The 20,146-nt window shown below is 34.4% G+C and overlaps 1 non-coding gene across 1 annotated transcript; it reads right to left on the reverse strand.

The window, feature by feature from the left end:
• Nucleotides 1–8,667: 8,667 nt before the first annotated feature.
• Nucleotides 8,668–8,774, reverse strand: LOC121209174 (small nucleolar RNA R71). Its single transcript, XR_005904291.1, has one exon. It is a non-coding gene; the product is annotated as a small nucleolar RNA R71 (small nucleolar RNA).
• Between the last annotated feature and the right edge of the window lie 11,372 nt (nucleotides 8,775–20,146).

Raw genomic sequence — 20,146 nt, forward strand, 5'->3', positions numbered from 1 at the left:
CGAACTTGATCGATTTGATGGTGGCAATTTCAGACGATGGCAGAAAAAGATGCACTTCTTATTATCAACTTTGAAGATTACTTATGTTTTGGATACTCCAAGACCTGAAGAGAATGAAAACGAATATGTTGCTGCAACCCAAGAAAGGAAAAAATGGGACAATGCTAATTACATGTGCATGGGCCACATATTGAATGGTTTATCAAATGCTTTGTTCGATACCTACCAAAACGAGGTCACCGCTAAAGAATTATGGAACAAGTTAGAGACAAGATACATGATCGAAGATGTTACAAGTAAGAAATTTCTTGTTAGTCGTTTCAATAATTATCAAATGGTTGATGGTCGTTCTGTTGTGGAACAATTCCGTGATATTGAAAAGATGTTGAATCAATTTAAGCAATATGATATGAAAATGGATGAAATAATTGTTGTATCCCCCATAATAGACAAATTTCCTCTATCTTGGAAAGACTTTAAAAGAAGTCTAAAACATAAGAAAGAGGAAATATCTCTTGAGGCTTTGGAAAATCATTTTCGTATTGAAGAAGAATATTGAAAGAAAGATCAAAATTTAAATTCTGAAAATGCCAAAGTGCATGTTATAGAGGAAGTACAGGCTACTAAACCATTCAAGAGAAAATACAAAAAGACTTATGGAGCTCCTAAGTTAAAAAAGAAACAAAAGAGCTCATGTTATCATTGTGGTAAGCTGGGACATTTCAAGAATGAATGTCGATTTTTAAAGAAGAAATCATCTTCTAAGGCTGATAATAATGAAAAAATTGTTGTAATGATATCTGAAATTAATATGGCACAAGATGATAATACATTGTGGATTGATACCGAAGCAACCAAACATGTGTGCAAAGACAAAATCATGTTCACAAAGTTTACACAATGTGAAAATGACAATGTCTTGTAGATGGGAAATTCTTCCACCACCACAATCAAAGGCAAAGGGTCTGTTGAACTACAATTCACTTCTGGAAAGGTTTTAACCTTAAATGATATATATTATGTACCAAAAGTTAGGAAGAATTTAGTGTCTAGAAGTTTGTTGAATAAGTTTGGTTTCAAACTTGATTTTTGAGGTAGATATAATTTTATTTTGTCTAAAGGAGGAATTTTTGTAGGGAAAGGGCATATGTATGAGAGTATGTTCAAACTCAATATTATTAATAAGAATAAAAATACTATTTCTGCTTATATGGTTGAATCTTTTTGTTTATGGCATTATAGATTAGGTCATTTGAATTATAGAAAATTGAATAACATGTATAAGTTAGATTTAATTCCTATTTTTAATAACAACATTGAAAAATGCAATACATGTATGTTGACTAAAATTACAAGAAACCCTTTCCCTAGGGTTAAAAGGAAAACAAAATTTCTTGATTTGATACATAGTGATTTATGTGACATGCATAATACTCCTATATTAGGTGGAAAGAAATATTTTGTTACTTCTATTGATAATTGTTCTAGATATTGTTATGTATATTTACTGCATTCAAAAGATGAAGTTTTTGATAAATTTAAAGTTTATAAATCTAAATTTGAACTTCAGTATGAATCATTTATCAAGTGCTTAAGATCAGATAGAGGTGGAGAATATTATAATCCAAGTTATTTTGAATCCATTGGAATTGTCCATCAAGTTTCAGCCTCTTACACACTACAACAAGACGATGTAGTTGAAAGGAAAAATAGAGTCTTGACTGAAATGGTAAATTCAATGTTATCATATTCAAGTCTTGTACAACTTTTTGGGGAGAAGCTGTTCTAACAGCTTGCCATACATTGAATAGAGTTTCTAATAAGGAAACTAAAATAACCCCTTACAAAAAATGGAACAAAAGGAAACCAAACCCTAATTATTTGAAGGTTTGGGGTTGTAGAGCTATTGTTAAAGTTCCAACACCTAAACTTAAAAAGTTAGGTGAAAGAGGAATTGAATGCATATTTATAGGATATGCACATAATAGCAAGGCATATAGGATCATGGTAATTGAACCAAATGATTCAATTTTAATTAATACTGTTATTGAATCAAGATATGCTATTTTTTATGAAAATAGATTTAATTTTATTTCAAGATAATTATAGCCACAGCAATTGATTCATTCTTCAAATGAGAATGAGATTCCATTGGAACAAATTGATAATAATAATGAATCTTGTCAAGAATTAAGAAGAAGTAAGAGGATTAAAAAGGTCAAATATTTTGAACCAGATTTCATTATGTTTCTTGTAGAAGGAAAATGTGAAAGTATATGCAATAAGATACCTTATTGTTATAATACGAAATCTAATCCTATCACATTTGAAGAGGCAATGAAATCTTAAGACTCTGCTTTTTGGAAAGAAGCAATAAATGATGAGATAGATTCAATAATAGGAAATCAAACTTGGATCTTAGTTGATCTTCCACCGAGTTCCAAACTAATAGGTTGTAAATGGATCTTCAAAAATAAAATGAAGGTCGATGGAACCATTGATAAATTTAAAGCAAGGTTGGTAGCCAAAGGTTTTACACAAAAAAAAGGTATTGATTACTTTGATACCTATGTTCCAGTAGCAAGAATTTCTACAATTAGACTTTTAATATCACTTACCTCTATATATAATTTTGGTGTTCACCAAATGGATGTTAAAACTACATTTTTAAACGGTGAATTGGAAGAGGAAGTGTACATGGAACAACAGGAAGGATTTGTTGTTCCAGGACAGAAGCATAAGTGTGTAAACTTGTTAAATCTTTATATGGGCTTAAACAAACACCAAAACAATGACACCAAAAGTTTGACAAGGTTGTTTTAGCTAATGGCTATACAATAAATAATTTGATAAGTGCATATATAGCAAATTTGAAAATGGAAAAGGTGTCATAATTTGCTTACATGTAGATGACATGCTCATTTTTGGCACGGATTTGGAACAAATAGAAAACACAAAGAAATTCTTGTCGAACAACTTTTCTAGGAAGGATATGGGTGTACCAGATTTTATTCTTGGGATTAAAATAACCCGAGATGAAAGCACTATAGCTTTATCACAATCACATTACATTGAAAATGTGCTTAAAAAGTTTGATCTTTTCAACTATATACCAGCATCTACACCTATAGATCCTCAAATAAAATTAATATCAAATGTGATAGGAAAATTGATAAATTGAAATATGCAAGTTTAATTGGTTTTCTTATGTATATAATGACTTGTACAAGACTAGATATTGCATATGCTGTTGGGAAGTTGAGTAGGTACACAAGTAATCCAAGTAGTTTGCATTGGCAAGCTTTGAATAGAGTACTTAGGTACTTAAAGAAAACTATTAATTATGGATTGTGTTATAATGGTGAAAACCATAAATATAACATGTTTCAATCCCATGTTTAGCATGTTTTTGAATGATTTATTATTTAATTTAGTGAACTTGATGCTATTAATCCTTTAATTTCATGTTTTATACTTAGGAAAGCATAGGGGAACAAAAGGAGCAGAAAACGACCAAAAATTTAAGGATCCACATAGCCAAGACCATTTCCACACCGACTGAGCACATGCCCGTGTGAGCCACACAGGCTAGCCATATGTCCATGTGGCAGCTCGTGTCGATATCGTTCCCTGTTTCCCAAACACGCTGAAAAAGCCAATTTTTAGGGTTTTTGAGCATTTTAAAGTCTATATAAACACACTAAAAGAACACCTAAAGGGACACACAGAGTTGAAAATAGAAATTACTCGAAGAAAACCGTTGGAATTATCTTAGAAGCAGATCCACTTCAAGATTGAAGATCTCCATTCAAATTTCTCTTGAAATTTATTTGGGTTTTTTATGTCTTGTTGTTTTTCTAAATTTGAGATGTTTTCCTTTTACATTATGAACTAAACTCCCTAAATACCTAGGGAGGATGAAACCTACAATGTATATTATTATTTAACTATCTGAATTATACGATAAATACTTGTTCTTGTTCTTAATTATGTGTTCTTAATTCTTGATTTAATATTTTTAGAATATTAATGCAAGTTTGATGTGCTTACTTAGTGGAGCAAAAGTTCCTGTTTAAGAGTAGATCTAGAATAATTAAGCGGAGTTAATTGCAATCCTAGAAATAGGACGACATAAATCTGTCGGATTAGAGTCAAATCTAATAAGAGAATCCATAGATTGAGTTCATGCGACAATAGGGTTTTAATTAGTGAGAGATGTCAATTATTCAACCTAGAGTCAGTTGTTCTTACTCTCGAAAGAGATATTAACATAATTTAGGGATTTTTACGGATCAAGACAAGTGAATAATTCGTTTTATTCAGATTCAGAATAATAAGTGAAGTTTAGGTGGATTCTTCCTTAGGTATTGCCTTTATCATTGGTTTATTCGATTATTTCCTTCACTCTCTGTCACATCCATTAGTTAATTAGTTTATTTAAATTTAGATTAAAACAAATCTTTTTAATTATAGGCTAAATAATAGAGAGATAGTTATTACTAGTGCTTTTAGTCCTTATGGATACGATATTCCCAAATCACCGTAACTGTACTCCTAATCGATAGGTGTGTGCTTTAGTTGTGATCGTAATCTAGTTTGGTGGATCATAAAACGATCATCAAGTTTTTGGCGCCGCTGCCAGGGACTAAGATATTAGGAACATTTGATTTTTATTACTGTAACACCCCGAACCCGAGACCGTCACTGGAGTCGAACACGAGGCGTTAACAGACTTTAAACCACTTATAAAAAAAATTTCCCAGACACTGCCAATCTGCGTACTAGTTGCTTTAAAAATCATATCTTGAGTTGAGAAACTCAGAATCCAGTTCCGTAAATTTTCCCTAAAACTAGACTCATATGCCCATCTACATATTTTTTTATAGAATTTTTGGTTGGGCCAATTAGTACAGTTTATTAGTCAAAGTCTCCCATGTTACAGGGATCGACTACACTGACCTTTGCACATTACGACTTGGATATCTCCCTGTACAGGGCTTCAATACTGATGTCGTTTGTTTCTATAGAAACTAGACTCAAAGAGGAATCTATACATATATGGCATGACTCCTAATTATCTCTGTTTAATTTATAATGAATTTCCAAAGTCGAAACAGGGAATCCAGAAACCGTTCTGGCCCTGTCTTACGAGAACCTGAATATCTCTTAACATACTGTCCATATGATCGTTTCGTTACTTTTGTATGAAAATAGATTCATCAAGGTTCGTTTACATAATTTATTCACTATTTAATTCCATTCCTACTATTTTTAGTGATTTTCCAAATCTACATCACTGCTGCTGTCAGCATCTGCCTTTAAGGTAGACCTTGCCTATTTCATAGTTTCCATGATTCAACTAGCCCTTTTAGCATAAATAGCACAATTTATGATAGTGATTAACCATTCCCATGGCCAATCCTTGTTAAGCATATCCACACCAAATGATTATAACATTATACTCAAACATATATAAGCCATTTTCGCATGGCTATCCAAAATTATACAAGTCCAAAGGGTCCATGACCCACAACAAAAGGGTAGTCCTATACATGCCATTTCGAAGTTCAACCAAAATTGTACCAAAAGGGGGGGGGCTTTGATAGTGTGGGCGACTTCGACTTCAAAATCCCGAGTCCGATAGCTGGAGAACCAAAATCTATAAAACAGAGAATCAAGGAGATGGAGTAAGCAATTTATGCTTAATAAGTTTTGAGCAAGGGATTCCAGCACAACAAAAGTATAGCATTCATGTAGCTAAACGGATAATTTCATATGCACAATTTTTCAATATCATACTTACTTCACATTACCAACCCTTTTATTCATACACAAAGATCAACTTAGCCAAAGGTCGGTAGCTCATTTATCAACTGAGCGAATACTTATTTGTAAGGGCTCAACTAATTCAAAGCACATACGAAACATACCTCAATGTTGGGATGTTTCAAGCGTATTAACTGAAATTTTTACAGCAAGATCATTCATTCCCAAATCACGTACCTTCGGAATTTAACCGGATATAGCTACTCGTTCAAATGCCTTCGGGACATAGCCCGGTTATAGTAACTCGCACAAATACCTTCGGGACTTAACCCGGATTTAGTAACTCGCACAAATGCCTTCGGGCTTAGCCCGGAATTAGTATCTCGCACAAATGCCTTCGGATCTTAGTCCGGATATGGTCACTTAGCACAAAGCCTTCGGGACTTAGCCCGGACATCATTCAAATAACCATGCACATTTAACAATAAATCATGGCACATTCGTATTTCGTTTTCGTTAGCAAAACTCAAACACAAGACACTTATCATTCTTGCAATTTCGGCTCAATAGCCACACACAAAGAGCATGATTTTGATTTGCTTAAAACATGATCTAATCAAATCATAATTTAAGCTCTTTTACTCAAGAACTTACCTCGGATGTTGTCGAACGATTCTGATAGCTATTCGACCACTTTTTCCTTCCCTTTATCGGATTTAGTTCCCCTTTGCTCTTGAGCTTAATTAAACAAATAAATTGATTTAATCATTTGAGCATCGAAAAGAGGAACACAAGGCACTTAGCCCATATTTATACATTATACATTAAAGTCACATATGTACGGAATCATAAATCAAACTCAACATTTTAGCTAATTTTCCCCCTTGGCTGAATTTTCTAAGCCAAGACAAAAGCATCAATATGCTTGCCTCTAACCGAATACATGCAACACCAATCTCCTTCCTATGGCCGAATATGCATGTCTATGTTGGGGCCGATTGCAACACTTAATACATTCTACAAGTATGGTCACTTGTATTGACTAAACACCATTTTGTTTCAAGTTCAAAACTTGGCTAACACACACATATATACACTAGTAAAGCATCCTCTCCCTTTCCATCAATTTAACACATGCATTACTCATTAATATACAAAAATTATATTCGGCCTTAGCACACAACTTGCTAGCCGATTCTTCTCCATCTAGCAACTAATGCACATATGTGCTCATTCGTTAGACTCTACTTCATCTAACAACAACCATATTTTTCCCTTCTACTTCCTACCATGGCCGAATGCATCACAACACCATACCATTTCAATTTTTGGTCATGGTTAAACAAAGAACTTAATGTCTCACTCAAAAATGTCAAAAAGAAAATCCAAGAGTCATCAATCACCATCACATGTATCATTACAAAGCTTTACACTTAGCATGCAAATGACATCAACACAAATCCACCTTAGCCGAAACTTAACTCATCTTCATGCCTCATCACCACAACATCAAACATTAACCAAGAATGATGCATCCATGGCTGAGTGTCATTTCCATCACATAGCAAGATTTAGACCATTGGCTAGGTAGAACTCAAGCTAACAACTAAAACATGCATGCATCTCATGGAACATCATCAAACATACCTTAGCCTAGTTACATGCATGGCCGAACCTCTTCAACCTTTCTTCTTCCTTCCTCCTTAAAATTTTCTTTGGCCAAGGATGAACCAAAGGATGAACACTTTTTTTTTGTTTTTCTTTCTAGTTTCGGCAAAATGGGGGGGGGGAAACAACCACACACTTTTTTTTTGTTTTCATCATATTCCCTTTCATTATTTTATGCCCATGCTCCTTATTTTATCATACTTCCCATGAAACACTAACTCAACATGTTTATGACATGTTCTTGCCCATCACACTTGGTCTACCATGCTTGTCATGGCCGGCCACTACTAATTAGGGGGGAATTTGACATGCAAGTCCCCCTTTTTATTTCATGCACTAATAGATCCTTATGCTTTGACCTATCACATTTCAAAATTTTCTCACATAAGTCCTATTTACTAAAACTCACATGCAATCGACTAAATCGAAGCTTGAAATTTTCACACAATCATAATTACATATTCTAGACAATAAATATCACATTCAAACATTTCGGTGACTCGGTTTAGCGGTCCCGAAACCACTTCCCGACTAGGGTCAATTTTGGGCTGTCACAATTACTTTAGCCATTTTTTTATTTTTTATTTTTATTTTGGTTTTTACTTTAATTTACTAACTTTTTCTCTTATTTTTTTTGGCAGGCTCTTATAGTTTATGATTAGAAGAAACTCGTCAGGACCGCTATTATTTGACAGTGAAATTGAAAGCATAGCTCGCAAAAATTGTAAAGAAATAATGTAAAGTCTACAGTATATAGAGGAAGAGCAAGGGGATGATACCAATATTACCGAGGAGATGGCTGAAAATCGGAATAATCCGCTACTTCCTGTGGTTGCTGCGAATCTTGTAAATCAGAATCCTGCTCATTGTACTATGTACAACTATGCCAAGCCTAGTTTAGCGAGGGCTAAATTGAGTATTGTGAGACCTGATATTGCTGCAAATAACTTCAAACTGAAGCCGAACACCATTCAGATGATCCAACAGTTTATTCAGTTCGATGGTTTGCAAGATGAGGATCCAAATACTCATTTGGCTAACTTTCTGGAGTACTGTGATACTTTCAAAATTAATGGCGTTTCTGATGATGCCATTTACCTTCGGTTATTTCCCTTATCATTGAGGAATAGAGCTAAACTATGGTTGAAATCTCTACCATGAGGGTCTGTCACTACATGGGAGCAAATGACTGAAAAGTTTCTATTGAAATACTTTCCGCTGGCCAAGGCAGCAAAGTTGAAGAATGATATCTCTTCCTTTGTGCAAATGGACTTAGAAACCCTATACGATGTATGAGAGAGGTACAAGGATTTATTAAGAAGGTGTCCTCACCATAGGTTACTCATATGGTTACAGGTTGAGACTTTCTACAATAGTTTAAACCCCTCAACTAGACAACTAATTGATGTAGCCACCGGTAGTACCTTAAATAACAAAACACCTGAGGAGGCTTATGAGTTTATTGAAGAGATTTCACTAAATAATTATCAGTGGCAAGTCATGAGGACAAAGCTGAAAAAAGCCGCTGGTGTTTTCAACTTCAACACGGTCACCATGTTATCAAACCTGGTAGAGCTCTTAAATAAAAAGATTGATGGTTTATGTGTTTCTATTCAGGTACACCTGGTGATGCAGTGTGACACAAGTGAAGGAGGAATGAATAATCTAGAATGCCTAGCCTATGACCCTAACACTACGAACGAACAAGTAAACTATATGGGTAACAATTATAGACCTCAGAATAACCCATACAGTAATACTTACAATGCAGGTTGGAGGAACCATCCCAACTTCTCTTGGGGTGGTCAAGGCAATCAAAGACCACAACCCCGTCCAGGCTTTCAACCACCTTACCAGCAGGAAAAGAAACCGAATCTTGAGGAGATGTTGACGAAATTTATCTCGGTGTAGAAACACGTTTCCAAAACACCGAAACAGTGTTTAAAAATCAGCAAGTGTCAATTCAAGGCTCGAGAATCAAATAGGTCAACTTGCTAAGCTGATCTCAGAAAGACCACAAGGTAGCTTGCCTAACAGCATCGAGACTAACCCAAGAGAGCAGCTCAATGCGATTACTGTTTGATATGAAGAAGGGTTAGTTGAGTCAAAACCAGAACCAAGGTAAGAAAGCGTGGTAAGTAAAGATAAGGTGGATGAAAACCAGAGTAAACAAAAACCGGTGGGTAAAGAATATACACCTTGTGTACCATACCCCAACACGACAAAGAAAGACCATATAGATGAACAATTTGGTAAATTTCTTAAACTTTTAAAAAAAATTACATATTAACTTACCATTTATTGAAGCTCTTTCACAGATGCCCAACTTAGTTAAATTTTAAAGGAGCTTCTGGCAAACAAACAGAAGTTAGATGATTCGTCACATGTAGAGTTGAATGAAGTTTGCTCGGCCATTTTTTAGAATAAATACCCAGTAAATTAAAAGATCTAAGGAGTTTTACTATTCCTTGTTTAATTGGTAGTTTAGCTGTTAATAATGCTTTAGCTGATTTAGGGGCAAGTATTAATGTCATGCCTTACAAAATGTTTAAACAGCTAGATCTTAGGAAACCCAAACAAACTAGGATAAGCATTCAATTAGCAGATAAAACCATTAGATTTCCTAGGGGATTGTTGAAGATGTACTAGTAAAAATTGATAAATTCATATTCCAGTTGACTTTGTTGTCCTAGACATAGATGAGGATAGTGATGTCCCTTTAATTTTAAGACGCCCCTTTTTAGCAACTGCTAGAACTATTATAGATGTTGGTACTGGTGAACTAACGCTTCGTGTAGGTGATGAAACAATTACTCTTCAGGCTCGTGATTCGGTTAAGACATCGAGTGATGAATGTGATTTTCTAAATCTTGACAATAAGGCTAATCATGTGGTTCAATCCTTTTTGCACGAAAAATTTTCGAGAAGCACAAATGAGCCACATTCTAGTTCATGCGACAACATTAGAACAGTTCATGAAGAACGAAGGCTTCAGATCGATGAACTAGAGAATGGCAGACACATGTCAAGGAGAAACCAAAAATACACAATGTATCAAAAGAAAACCATGACGAGCATAAAGATGAGACGAACCAATTCAAGGTAAGGGACTAGGTGTTATTAAATGAAACTGACCCTCAAATTTTCACTTCAGAACTTAACGAAAACGGAGCAACTCCTTTTACGGTATTCAATGTCTTTCCATACGGTACAGTCGAGGTAACTCATTCTCATTTCGACACTTTTAAGGTAAACAATACTCGACTTAAACCTTATTTAAATAAAAGAATTGACAGCAAAAAAGAGGAGTCTCGACTTCGTGATCCACCATGACCATGTGAATGAAAGGTAAGTCAAGCCTAGAATCTAAATGAGTACTTCTCGAGAGGCAACCCGAGTACTAAGACTGCTACTTTTCTCATTTTTACTTCATATTATGCAGGTTTTTGACCCATACAGCCTGGACACACGGGCGTGTCCTAGGCCGTGTGACTTAACATGGGCGCGATAATAGGTTCCACGGTTGTGTGATATAGCCATGTACCCCACACGGCCTGGACACACGGCCATGTCCTAGGCCGTGTGACTTAACATGGCACGATAATAGGTTCCACGGTCATGTGATATAGCCATGTACCCCACACGGCCTGGACACACAGGCGTGTCCTAAGTTGTTTAAAAACTGGAGCTTAATTTTTTTAAATTCAAAACAAGTCAGAGAGTTACATGGGCAAGGCACATGGCCGTGTGTTTAGACATACGGCCGTGTAGGAGGCCACACGAGCGTGGGAGAAGCGAACAACATTGAACACGATCGTGTGACACGGCGGTGTGAACCACACAGCCTGGACACACGGGCGTGTCCAAGGCTGTGTGAAGACTGGGCTAAAATTTTAAATTGTACACGGGCTATACAGAATCTACAAGGGCGTGTGACACGGCTGTGTGACCCAACACAGGCTTTTACACGACCGTGTCATGTTTAAACCCGTAGCCCCTATTTTATTTTATTTTTTACGTTTGACTTCTTTAATCTCACCAAAACCCTAATCGCCGTCCCTATTCCCCTCCCTCATTCCTGCCACCGTCACCCCATTCCTTTGTCATTTGCGCCACCCCCTGCCTTCCCCCTCTCTAACCTCTCTTGCACCCTATTCCTCCAATCAAATCCCCATCTTCCTTCCCTCTCTTTTCCCACTTCTTCTTCCCCTTGCATCCCTCTCCACGTCACGAGCCAGCCTTGAAGCCACCAACCGATGCACCACCGCGCGCCCCAGCCCCATCCAGCCTCCATCTTTTCTTCTTCCTTTCCCCTCCCATTTCTTTCCTTTTTTGTCCCTTTTCCTCTCTCTTCTTCCTCCTTCCTTTTCCCCTACCCGCATGGCCACCAGCCCGCCCCCTTCCTTTCTTTTCTTGTCCCATTCGAACCCCCTCCCTACCTCCCCTCTCCCTAGACCAATTGTTGACCGGTCGTACCACACCGACCATCACCCCTCGTCGATTACTTTTTTTCATATTTATTTATTTAGTTACTTCCTTATTATTCCTTATTAGCATTATTTATTATTTATTATTTATTTTTATTTATTTCTTATGTTACTATTTCTCTATTACTGTTTTCTTCTATTGCTGAAGTATCGTTTATATTTTTGTTTCATATAGCTTGCTTGAGCCTTTGTTAGTTCCGTACTGGTAATTCCATGTCTATTCTTCATGTAGTTTTAGCCATTAGCAGTATTTTGAATTTATTTTTGCTTTAGGGTAATGGTCTTTTTGATGTTATTCATATCCTACTTGCTCATTTACTTTTATATATGGTGATCATCTATTTAGTTTACTACTAAGTATTAACATTCTACTTATTTCGTCTACTTGATTCAATTGAACTTGGCTGCTTGTTTCTTATTCGTTTGCCTATTGCGTTGATTCAACTAATTGAATCAGGCGATTGCTTTCTTGTAGATTTATTATGACGAACACACACGGCAAATCCAAAGTTGCCGTCCCCGCTTCTAAAAAGTGGAAGGGCCCAGGCTCGACCTCTTCCTTGAGCGGCTCCGCTAAGGCGTGCCACCCCTATCTCTGATTTTCTACGAGCCCCCAGGAGGATCTTTACCAGCTTTATCAAGTGCGACCACTCGATCTAGGCCGTTGCATTGATTGGGTCGTATTGGAGCAGGTCCGTTTGGCTGATGATGTACGCGCAATTATTACACAGCCCTGTGGGATAGGTTCTTTACCATTCTTGAGCCCACTTACATAGAGCTTACCTTAGAATTTGGCACCACATTTTCGATCTAGTAGGTCATGTCGGTCCATGACGAACCAGGCATCATCACCTTTCGCCTCAGTGGTTTGGTGTGACATATAAGGGTCTCAGAGTTTGGTGTTGCTTTGGAACTCTACACAGAGGAATTCATGAACGCCAAGGACTTTCTTCAGCTTCATAGGCATATTCATCACTCGCCCTCGCGTTGTTGGACTAATCTAACAGGCGGCCTAACAAACTATGATGCGAGTCGCTCGAAGGTGACATCTCTCCTACAGGCCCTATGGTACCTTCATGCTCTTTTGGCTCATACGTTGACAGGTCGGAGAGAGAGCACAGCAGTAGTTAGTACTTATGACGCATATTTCCTACGGAGCATGGCCCACGGTCATATTATTGACTTGGTGTACTTCATCGTGCTATCTTTCCGCCATCAAACTGAACGTCATAAGAAGGGCCCCATCTGTCTCTGCCCTTACGTGAATCGTCTCGCTCGACACTTTGGTTTACTTGACACATCAGAGCAGCCCTCAGAACTTACCCTCGTCGGCCAGATGTCCCTTCAGGGCATCTCGAGCATGATCCATATGAGGATGATCGAGCGGCAACGTGGAGTGGACCCCTTCAGTACAGACTATTTCCGAATGACATTCAGCATTACCCAGAGGACTTCACTGATGATGTTCCTCCCTACCACGAGGATCCACCTCCACCACCACCTTCGAGTCACTGCCCTACTCATTCTGCTACTACCCTTGCAGACCTCTCGGAGCAATTTACTCGATTCGAGTAGCAGTGTTTTCAAAGGTTCGACAACATTGATGCCACTCTGCAACAGATATTTCAGTACCTCCATATTTCTTCTTCAGCACCGACAGCTCACGATACTGACTTCTCTGATGATGAGGACCATTAAGTCCATTTATCTTTATGTTTATTTTTATTTTTATCTTTATTTTTATTTTTATTTTTATTTTTATTTTTCTTATTTTATTTTATTTATATTGTTTTTCTATCTTGAACTTTATTTTAATATTTTGGTTGTTTCTAATCGAGTAATCCTCTTAATCCTCTTCAGTATTGTGTTTATCTTCTTGTCAGTTGCTTAGAATTTTGCACTACCTCTACATTTATCTACAATTTTGCTTTTCACTATTTTGGGAATTTCATCTAATAATCAGGGTAGTTTCAATTCTCTCCCTCTTTTATGATACTTATGTTTCTATTGTGTTTATCTATTTTTGTACATTGAGGACAATATACATCTTAAGTGTGGGGATATTATTTATATGATTATTTGAAAATCCCTAAATTATGCTTTGTGTTTAAGTAATTTTCTCATACTACTATTAGAATGAATTCTTTTTGATTTATGATTAGCATTGATGTGTTTTAGATTAAATTCATAGGTAATTGTGCATTGATTGTTTAAACTTTAAGACATTAGAGAATCAAGCATGAGAAGTCTATTTTCAAAATTAAAATTTTTAGGTTGTTTCCCTAAATTGAGGTATTACCTTAAAGTTTGAAATTTGCAAGATTGACATCAAAAACCATAACTTTTGTGAGATTTTGAGCCTTTAGAGTATACATTTTTCTTTACTCACTTTATTATTAGTTATGAGTGTGTCAATATTGAATTGTTATTCTAGAACTTGCTTCAATTATACATGTTGAGACCACACCTTTGATTTGATATACTAAGATGATAAAGGCACCTAGGTTTTAACCCACTTATCCCATAAAAGGCCTACCTTCATAATTAACCCTTAGTGAACCCCTTTGAGCCTAACAAACTGTCTCTTAATTTACCATTAATATTAACCCATAACTCATTTTTGATTCATTGAGAATTTTCCCCATTTTATTGACTCCCTTTTTGTCGAGATTTGATTTTGTTAGTTGCCTAACTATGTTCTTTTAATTCAGTTGTTTGATTTTCTCTTATTATTCATTCAAAAAAAGTCAAAAAAAATATATTATACATTTATGTTGATTATTTCTAGTTCTTTGGTTTGAGCTTAAGTAGTTAATTTCATATTCTGAGAAGAAGCTCGTTTTATTCTTGAATTATTTCGATTGATGTAATTATTCAGTATTAGTTTGTTTTTCTAGTTAGGTAATTTATCAATTCAATCTCGATTCTAACCTTCTTGTTCAACCTTTATCAGACCTTTAACCCTAGCCCCATTACAACCCTTTAAAGACCTTTAGATTTGTATACCATCTCATTTTACAGTGGTGAAGATTTAATTTTCATGCAAGCCTATGGTAATAACTTTTCTTGTTTGACTTTTGAGTGCTTAATTCTTGAACCTTAAACACTTTGAGTGATTTAAGTGAATCTTCAGTGAGGAGGTCAAATCTTGTCATTTCGAATTAAAGGCAAATATTTAAATAAGGGGAAATACCTATGTTTTCATGCTTTAAAAATGCTAGACTTGGATTGCTTGTGCATTTAGTGCTCTTTTAGTTAAATTATCGATGTGTGATTATCTGTGAATTATGATAAAACATTATTGATAGCAATTATGAATTGAGAAAGTTTAATTTTAATTATGAGTTGAGGATTTTGCTTGAGGACAAGCAAACGCTTAAGTATGGGATATTTGATAAACCGTAAATATAACATGTTTTAATCCCATGCTTAGCATGTTTTTGGACGGATTATTATTTAATTTAGTAAATTTGATACTCTTAATCCTTTAATTTCATGTTTTATACTTAGGAGAGTATAGGGGAACAAAATGAGCAGAAAACGGGCCAAAAACGAACAAAACGGGTTGATTTAAGGATCCACACGACCAAGACCATTTCCACAAGGCTGAGCACACGCCTGTGTGAGCCACACAGGCTAGCCACATGCCCATGTGGCAGCCCGTGTCGATATCGCTCCCTATTTCACAAACACATGAAAAAAAGTTAATTTTTAGGGTTTCTGAGCATTCTAAAGTCTATATAAACACACTAGAAGAACCCCTAAAGGGACACATAGAGTTGAAAATAGAAATTACTCGAAGAAAGCTATAAGAATCATCTTAGAAGCAGATCCACTTCAATATTGAAGATCTCCATTCAAATTTTTCTCAAAGTTTATTTGGGTTTTTTTATGTCTTGTTGTTTTTCTAAATTTGAGATGTTTTCTTTTTACATTATGATCTAAACTCCCTAAATACCTAGGGAGGATGAAACCTACGATGGATCTTATTATTTAATTATCTGAATTACACGATAAATACTTATTCTTGTTTTTAATTATGTGTTCTTAATTCTTGATTTAATATTTTTAGGATATTAATGCAAGTTTGATGTGCTTACTCAGTGGAGCAAAAGTCTCTATTTAAGAGTAGATCTAACACATTTAAGTGGAGTTGATTGCAATCATAGAAATAGGACAACATAAAGCTGCCAGATTAGAGTTAAATCTAATAAGGGAATCCATAGATCGAGTTAATATGACAATAGGTGTTTTAATTAGGGAGAGATTTCAATTAATCAACCTAGAGTTAGTTGTTCTTAGTCTCGAAAGAGATATTAACATAATTTAGGGATTTCTACGAATCAAGACAAGTGAATAATTCATTTAATTCAGATTCAGAATAATAAGTGAAGTCTAGGTGGATTCTTCTTTGGATATTGTCTTTATCATTGGTTTATTTGATTATTTCCTTCACTTTCTGTCGCGTTCATTAGTTAATTAGTTTAGTTAAATTTAGATTAAAACAAATCCTTTTAATTATAGGATAAATAATAGAGAGATAATTATTACTACTACTTTTAGTCCTCGTGGATACGATATTCCCAACTCACCGTAACTATACTACTAATCGATAGGTGCGCTTGCTTTAGTCTTGATCGTAGTCTAGTTTAGTGAATCATAAAATGATCATCAAATGGATATCCTCTAGTTTTAGAAGGGTATTCGGATGCTAGTTGGATTACAAGTTTAGAAGATCATGCATCTACTAGTGGATGGATCTTCATTCTTGATGGAAGAGCCATTTCTTAGGGTTCTAAGAAACAAACATATATTACTGATTCCACCATGGCAGCAAAATTTATTGCATTAGCCACTGCATCTAAAGAAGCAGAATAGTTAAGAAATTTGCTTTATGATGTACCTTTATGGCCTAAGCCAAACCAATTTCACCTATTTCTATCCATTTTGATAGTGAGGCTACTCTAGCAAAAGCATATAGCCAAGTATATAATGGAAAGTCTAGACACATTAAATTAAGACATAGCTATGTCCGAAAATTAATCTTCGATGGAGTTATCACTATTAATTATGTGAGGTCAAGTGAAAATTTGGCGGATCCTTTGACAAAAAGTTTTGCTAGAGATGCAGGAAAAAGAACCTTAAAAGGAATGAGACTCAAGCCCATTAATTAGAGTCACCCATGATGGAAACTCGGCTCAACACTTGGTATAACGTCAAGTCTTTAGTTCAATGAGACAAAGTACATCATTAGTATGTGACGTTAGCACTATAAATAAGTCTATCCTAAAATTAAAGTGCTAGGTACCTGTAATGATAAGGGAAGGAGAAGTAATGTACTCTTACTGGACCAATAACATAAATATGTTAAGAGTGTTATAATTATGGGAACACTCTTGATAGGATCTACCTATGTGAGTGGAAGTGTGGCTACTTCTAGGAGCTCAAGGGCTTGGCTCTGACAGCACTCATGAAAAGAAGACAAAGATACATGGCCATAATCGTGTCCCTATATACTATGCATTGACCGATGTTGAAATTATTGTGTGAGATGTGTTTTGTTAATCAAATGGAATAGTTGGTTCAAAGCTTAGTCTACTATACAATTTTGATTAACTTTAACATATTTTTCCCAAGTGAAGGTTCAATCGTAAGACACCTTCATTTATGCAATTTGATTTCCAAGAATATCAAAATCTAAATATTTTGAAAATAGAGGGAGATTGTTGGAACATTTTCAAATATTTATAATATTCCAATAACTATAAATGAATGGGTGTAATTAATCAAAAGAAAAATCTTTTGGTCATTGGTCAAAACTTATATCATTTGATTTTTGAAAAAGAATTATAACTATTCAAACAATATTATTTGAATAGTTATAAAATTAAATGAATTATTATTATTTATTTATTCATAAAGACACCTATTGAAAGATGTCTCTATGAAGAGACATGAAAATTTCTATAAATAGGAATGAGGTTTCATTTGGAAATCACCCCAACAAGTTCTAAAAGTTCTTTCTATCCTTCTTCATTTTCTAATATTATTAGATTGTTATATAAATAGTTACTACAGAAATTCTTTATAGAAATTGAGTTTCTTACTATACATTGCTTAGTGCTTAGTGGACTATTCTCGTCAGTATAAAATGCAAATAGTCATTGGCTTCATTGTATCCTCGAGGTTAATTTACTTGGAACTCATTTGCATGCAGAAGATAGGTGGGGGTGAATATAACCTTAAAGATAGTGGCTTGATACACGCCTTGGAGCCTTATCCTATTTCTTCTTTTTCTGTTCGAATTCCATTCATGTGTTCAAGATTTTTCTCACCGGAGATTTGTACTGATATTTTGTTTCATCAATCAACTGAACATATGCATGGTTCTCCTCCATGATAATTTCTTAATGATCGACTTGAAAAATTGCGATAATAAAAAAAGCTACAATTATTACAGCTCAAATGTCATTTTTCTTAAAGGTGTTGCAGAAATTCTATCAATAAGCTTCGTCGAAAACTATTTTTTTAATGAATAATGTACAAGATAGGTGCTTTGTGTTTTTTTTTTTGTTCTTTTCATTGTTAAAAATAGTTTCACAACTTTGTTTACAGGGCGAAGTTAAAAAATTTGTTTACAAGTTGAAATTAAATTATAATTTTTAAAAAATTAAATAAAAATCTTATCTTTTTTAGAAGTCCAGCTCCTGCGGCCCCCCTAAATTTGTCTCTATTTGTTTATCTCTCACTCATATATTTTATCTTCATTAAATTTGGATTTAATCATATAGCTTTTAACATATGAAAACTTTAGGTCGCAAGATGTTTTTGTTCAACTTTGGTTTTTATAAGGCATGGATATTGATGTTTGGTTGTTTTTGGTTCTAAGATGTTGTAATTGGGGATTTTGGCATACTGTTTTTGCCCTTAATTCAACATGTTCTATTTTGTAATGTTGTCATGTTTGCTTGTTCTTAAGTGTTGTTTTAGATGTTATTCTTAATTATACCACAATATTTTTAAAAAAAATACATAATTCTTTAAATACGTTACTTTTATTCAATTCATACCATTATCATATAATCACATTCGAAGAATAAGCCAACATTTGTTAATTTAATCATTAATAAATTATTGAATTAACTTTTTTATTTAATTACCACAGTTGATGTATAGTAAATATATATTTTTAAAAAAATTATGATTACATGGAAAAGATGATGTTTTGAAAAATTATTCCCATACAATCCTTTGTCAGCTAAAGAATCGATCTGAACCATGATCCTTTCATTAAGGCAAATCCCAATCTCCTTCATGATCCCTCTATTAAGGCGAAGGTTAGAATCTTGCATGTACAAGGTCTCTGCGAAGGTTTTTTATTTTTTTATTTTTTAGATTGGGGGCATTGGGCCTTCCTTTATTTTTGTTTTCATGTTTGGGATTGTAAATGAAGTCTTTATTATATGGTTGTATGGTTTGAACTGCAAACTATGATTTCTTGCAAGTAGAATTTTGAATAGATGTCATGTCTTTTATTAATGAATGTAAGAGATAATAAAAACATTGAATATAATTTAAAAGAAAATAATAAAAGCATAAGTAAAAAATAAAAAACGGTTTGAGCTAATAGGTTAATAACTGTAATTTATTTTTTTGACATAATTTTTAAAACTATTCATAGTCCGTTTTCAACTTATAAATAGAAGAATAATACGCTTCAATGCATTTAAACTCACGTCCTCTTACATTACATTAGAAACAATACCCATACCCACTCAATCAACCTTAATAACCATAATTTAAAAATTAAGGGTCTGAATTTTTTTTTAAAACAACTCAAACAATTTCTCTAGTTCAAAACATAGTAAAATAACAAAATATTTACCTATCTAATTAGGGATCTTAATTATTTTTTTAAAAATTTTTATTTGTTTTCAATTAAACTGAGAAATATTTAGGCATAGTTTAAAGTAACTATTTTGTAAGTTTCAAACAAATAACATATAGAGAGTTATGTTTATACAATTATACATTTAATTTTCCTTAAATACTTTTTAATTTCTAAAAGATCTTCATAAGTATTCATTGAAATGAATCGATTTTGTCAAAGAGAATCAATCATTAAAATTTATTGTATCCTTAAATTCTATTGATTCTAACTTTTGCATACAATAAATAATTAGACAAGAATAAAATTTCAAGTAAAGTGACACGATACATAAAGC

The sequence above is a fragment of the Gossypium hirsutum genome, chromosome A10 (genome assembly GCF_007990345.1).
Source record: "Gossypium hirsutum isolate 1008001.06 chromosome A10, Gossypium_hirsutum_v2.1, whole genome shotgun sequence".
In the NCBI taxonomy this organism is placed as follows: domain Eukaryota; kingdom Viridiplantae; phylum Streptophyta; class Magnoliopsida; order Malvales; family Malvaceae; genus Gossypium; species Gossypium hirsutum.